Source organism: Ictidomys tridecemlineatus, chromosome X (assembly GCF_052094955.1).
Source record: "Ictidomys tridecemlineatus isolate mIctTri1 chromosome X, mIctTri1.hap1, whole genome shotgun sequence".
Lineage (NCBI taxonomy): Eukaryota > Metazoa > Chordata > Mammalia > Rodentia > Sciuridae > Ictidomys > Ictidomys tridecemlineatus.
In genome coordinates this window covers 81,532,533-81,538,532 of record NC_135493.1, presented here as the reverse complement: position 1 = coordinate 81,538,532, position 6,000 = coordinate 81,532,533, and positions in this window count along the sequence as shown.

Sequence of the window (6,000 nt, the reverse complement as noted above, 5' to 3'; positions counted from 1 at the left end):
ATCTGTTTCTCCCAGGAACAGAGAGGCCTGGGAGACTTCTGAATACACCCTGTATGCACTCTCAAGAGATATAAACCCAGGGCTTCCCCTCTTGCCGACGGCCTACCTCACAAGTAAAGAGCCACTGGTAATGTTCAAAGTGGAACATTACTTTCCACGGAATGATCACAGCAGGACTGCCTCAGGAAAGCAGGTTACCTTCACTATCCTCCTACTTTAGATTATGAAAATGAGTCACAGAGCGCTTCAGTATGCTCCGCCAAGCAACAGATGGAAGGAGTATTGGAACCTAGGCACAAACCTAGGTTTCTATTTTATCCACAACGCTGTCCTGTGATAGAAGACTTCTTGGGCAGGTGCCTTTGGCACTTTTATGGAAGTTTTCTATTCCCCCACAAGCAGCCTGTGAGCTCTGAGAGCACGGGAGCCCCACATTTCACGAGCATCACAGTCACTGGCACCCCATTCTGAATAAACCCTATCACGTTTGAAAATCAGTTGATGAGATGGTACGGTGAGCAGGGATGAAAAGAGCCCCTGGGTTGCTCAACTTCCATGAAGGTCATTGCCAGATGAAAGTCAGAGGGGAACAATGCCAAACTGTTGCTTAGTGGAGTGTGATGGAAGCTCTTACACACACCCCCCCCCCACTGGACTGACACATGGCTCCTTCTCAGAATAGGCTCAATCTGCTTGTTTCTAGGAAAGGGTTCTTTGGACTCAAAAGGAAACACACGGCTGGGGTCTGTGCAGCCTTTTCCACATCAAGTTACCATTCCTGACAATGTCCCTGGGGACTGACTGTGCAATGAAGTACGGTAGCAAGTTGCAGAAACTGTGAGTGCTTTATCATGTCAACCTGACTTTGATTTGAATGGTCTACACGACAGTCTTCCCGTGGACATTTTGTTACAAGACATAACGATTGCCCATCATGATTATGATGGGCTACTCGAGATGGTCATTATTGGCAAAACAAAGTGGCACATCTGAAAATTCCCACTGAGCCAGGACTGGTAGGGGTGTTGGGGTGGCTCTATACATTCACTGTGTGCTACTGGGAAGGCAGGAATCAGCTGCCTGCTAGCCACTTGACTCCTACTCAGACTGACTCACCACAAGAGTCCCCACAGTAGGTATCACAAAGCCATCGGGGGTGTGGTGCTAGTTCCTGCAGTAGGACATGTGAAACCCCCCTGTGAGGGCATCCCTTGACCTCTGTCATTTAATTGAATGCTTCTCTGCACAGCACACCTAAGAGCGATAGGTTATAGAAAGAAATCAAAATTACATAAATGGCACAAACCCTGCACCTTAACCTATACATATCCCTCTGCCCAGGGCAGGGATGGTCTGGATCCCCAGGAGACCTGGCTTGCTTCTCCTCCACACTAAGAACTGGCTTGCCCCAGAGAATGGCGGGGGTTTGTGCATCTCCATGTTTCCCTCCACAGAGAGAGACAGAAGAATAGAATCAATCCTCTGGTCCTCACCCAGACACGGCCAAGTGATCACTGGCTACATCCAGGACAGGAGCTCCAAATGTATTCTTCAGAGAAGACCCCTGAAATCCCTGATCTAGGAAGCATGGAATAGCGTGATGTGGATCTCACCCATGCCATAACTCAAGTATCCTAAAGGACACTTCTTTTGCTTTTCACTCAAAATCTGTAATGTAACGATCACATTATGTAGAGTATATTGGCCTCTTCCTAAATGATGGGACGTCTCCTTCTGATGCCTCAGCTGCTGCTCCATGACTACCACCATGGACATTAAAGTCATGACGATGGCCATAGTTTTCATTGCCTTACTGCCATATCCCTGATACAGTTCAGAGTATGGATGGCCCCTCATCTTTCAATGTGTAAAACAGCTGCGGCCACCATCCCCAACCTCCTGAACAGGAAATGAAGGTTCACATAGGTAGTCACTTGCCTGTGTTCACACACCTTCAAATTGCTAAATCTCATATCCTAACTCGCCTCTCCCCCTTATGAAAACCAGGGGTCTCACTTCCAGGAAAGGTAAACTATGGCAGAAGACTCTGGTGCCTGTTCTTAGGGATCTGGATGAGGACAGCTTTTCCTATTTCATTAGGCCTGTGACCTGAGATCTAATCAGGAGTCCTGCCTGAGTTCATCCTTTTATAAATCAGGACACAAAAGATACCCTACACACATAAGGATGGAATGATGATCTTCCTCTTTCTCATACCTACTCCATGGGGACAAAATATTAAATGAAAGACAAACAGAGCTAGTGAGCGATCCAGGCATTTGTCACCATGTCCAAGAGAAAAGTGACACTACACTTGGTGATATCAGCTGGGTGGTTTTCACTTGCGGTCTGAGGTGTGGTTCTAGTCAGAAGAGCCACCATGTATTAATTTACTTCTGTGCTTGCTCATTGCCTATGAGGCTCCCAAAGCTGCTCGTGATAGATGTCATCTCCTCAAATCTGGAGTCGTCAGCCTTTTGTGTTCACTGTTGTGAAGCCAGAGGTAGCACAGTGCCTGGAGCATTGTGTGGGTTGTCAACAGGGAACTGTGGCCTTACTGAATGGGTCCCTCTTCTGAGTTGTTTTATGTTTCCCTAGATGGCCAAGTGTATCTATTAGAACTAGTATAGCTTTAAGTGCTCATTTGTCCATGCCTGATGCATAACAGAAATGAGTATTTCTTATGGTTTGCATCTGGAATGTCCCTTGAAAACTCGTGTCCCTATATCCTGTGACGTAGGAAACGGGTGTCAGGACAAAGGCCATGAGGAAACCCTGAAGTTCACACATGTCAACTCGTGTGTTGAAAGCTTGATCCCCAATATTCCTATATTCAGGTTGGGGACTTGGGGGTCTATTTGGACCATGAAGTCTCTGATCCCATTGGATCAGAGCATTGAATCAATGGAATTGTAATAGAAGGGACTCTTGGGAGGTGATAGGAACTTTAGGAGGTAGGGACTAACTGGAAGAAAAGTTCACTAGGGGCCCGTCCTGGGGTGGGTATATATTTTGGCTCCCACATGAGCCATTATCTCTCTCTCTCTCTCTCTCTCTCTCTCTCTCTCTCTCTCTCTCTCTCTCTCTCTCTCTCTCTGGTTTTTGGCCACAGGTGGTGAGCAGCTGAATTCCAACACATCATCCCCGTCATGATTTTGTGGCTCACAGTATTGGACTGAAACTCTAGAAACAGGGAACTGAAATAAAGCCTTCCACCTATAGGTTGCTTTTCTCTGGCATTTTTCACAGTGACAGACAGGTGACAATTACATTACTGAAGCTAGACAGAGGGAGATTGTAGAGACTCAGCAATAGGTTCAGGTGACCTGGAAAGGCTGAAGTTGAGCCTTGTTGAATGTGGTGCCAGCCCCGACCAAAGCAATCATGAAATTTTGTTGTCTCCTGCCAACGTTCCTTAGAAGAACCCACGGGTATGCTAGCAAAGGTTGGAGGATTGAAGATAGTGCACGAAGGGCATTGGCCTCACCTACACTGGCTGAATGTCACACTCACTCATTCTCTATGCATCTCCAACTGACCATAGATAACAATGTGTTACTGCCACAGGCAGAAATTGAACTCATTTGGGGAATGTCTGCCTCATCTCCCCAGACAGACAGACCCACACAAATGTGGACTGTGCAGTCCTACATCTGTGCTTAGAATTGAGCTCAAACCTTTGTAAAGAAACCCTTCACAGGGAAGGGTATGCAAATCCTTCCAAGTTGTTTCACATCTTCAGTTCTCTGCTGAAATCACTTTGACATTCCTTTCACCTCGATTACTGTGTTCTGCATTCTCTCCAGGGCTCGCAGCACTTTGTCTGCTTGTTGCTATAACAACCTCTGGAGATATCAATATGCACAGGATGCCGTAGAGCTGAACTGAATTTCCCTTCCAAAGAATGCTATGATCTCTTTAGCCATATCCAAGAGGGGCTCTAGTTTGAAAGATGAATAATTTGGCCTCACGACTAGGGTAGCTACATAACTGCTTGTCAAATATTGAAACAATACTGCAATGCTCTGGTTCCCACACAGCAAATTGGAAAGGGTCCATCTTGGGCATCACTGTTGGGGTGCCGGTAAACTAAGGACTTCACCGGCAACACTGAAGCCAGAGGCACCAGGACCTACACACAGGCCTCCCCCTTGCTTTGTCAATGAGAAGAGGCTTCAGTCTGTCTGCACTGTCTGATGGCTATTGCCACCTGCCCCTCACCTAGTGCCTAGAGACTCTGCCTCCCATCCTCCTCTCTGCTCTTGCTTCTCATAGACATGTTCAGCACCCCGAGGCAACTCCTAACATTGTCATGCATCTGAGCCTTTGGGTGATCCTCTTCAACACTCCTACCCTAGGCCTGGATGCCATCTTTACCAGAATGAGGCTGGCCACCTTCTTGTGTCCTTCTCATATCGACATGAAACTCTGATAAGCACTGCATGCCCTTCAGTCGGGAAAATCCCCCTGTCTTCCAAAGCATTCATTCTCATCTGGATCCTGTGGGACCAGAAGGAGGTTAGCTAGCTCCTCTGTTCAGCGTCCTCACATGCCCTGAAGTTCACACACGTCATTTCAAGGAACCATGCCTTCATCATCCTTCAAGTGAAATCTATAAGGATAAAATGGGGACATGTGTAGTGTTTCCCTGAAAGGGATATGGGGGGGGGGGGTTGCATGATTAAATCACAGAGGGAAATCATGTTCGATCTTCTTTCTTAGGTATTTCAAAAATAGCTTAAGTCTTTAATAACAACCAAGAGAGAATTGGGGAACGTCATGGAGCCATCGCCTTTACCTGTTGTTGTAGCCTTAAGAACAGTAACAGTAACTCACACATAAGATGACGAATGGTGTTCATGAAGACTCTGCTTTGGGAAAAGTTGCAGAAATATATCCTGTGATGTAGGCAACAGGTGTCAGGACCAAGGCCATGCGGAAGCAAATGTGTGTGTGCTGCATGAATTCCCTTTCACAACACGAGAAGAGAGATAGTAGCATTCAATTAATTAAAGTTGGATAGTTCAACCCAAGGGCAAGGACTAAGAAATGAAATTGACAGAGGTCACCTTGATGATTCAAGAGCAGTGACCAAGTGAAAGGGTAAAGAATACTCAATGAAGCCAGGGAAATGTACTTGGGGCTGCCTCTCCCGTAGAGAAGAGGACTAGGTAAGGGAATGTGTTTGTCATCTTTTCATCACTGTGACCAAAAATGCCTGGGCAAGAATAACTTGGAGGATGAAACGTTTACTTTGGCTCAGGAATTCAGAGCTTTCACTCTCTGTTCACCAGGCTCCATTGCTCCAGGCTTGAGGCCAGGCAGAAGAACATGGCATGAAGGCTTGTTGAAGATTGCCACTCAGTTCATGGAAGACATGGATGGAGAGAGAGAGAGAGAGAGAGAGAGAGAGAGAGAGAGAGAGAGAGAGAGAGAGAGAGAGAGAGAGAGAGAGAGAGAGAGAGACGTAAGATGAAGAAATGAAATAGAATACCCAAAATTACACCCCCAGTGACCTACTTCCTCCAGCCATGTTCTTCTTGACTCAAAAGAGCTCCTAACATTCCACTTAAATTTGCACACCATCAAATGCATTGATCCATTGATGTAGGTACCATACTCATAATCGAATAATTTCCCCTCTCCACATTCCTGCGTTGCCTATCATGAGCTTGTTGTGAGAAGACTTTATATTGAAACCATAACATTCTACCCCTGCCTCCAAAAGGTCATTTCCATCTCAAAGATCAAAACATCTTTAGTCTCTATAAAGCCCAAAATCTCCTCTGAGAATCAAGGCAGACACTTGTTTGTGAACCTGTGAAAATCAAATCAAATTGCATAAATCCAATATTATCTAGCAAGATAAAAATACTTTAATTTTGCAAAGAGGAGAAATTAGAGTGCAGAGAGAAGGGGTGGGACTAAGAGGAGAACAAAATCCAGCTGCACAAACAAATTGTGTAGCTCCTTGTCCAACAACTGGAGCATATGGTGACA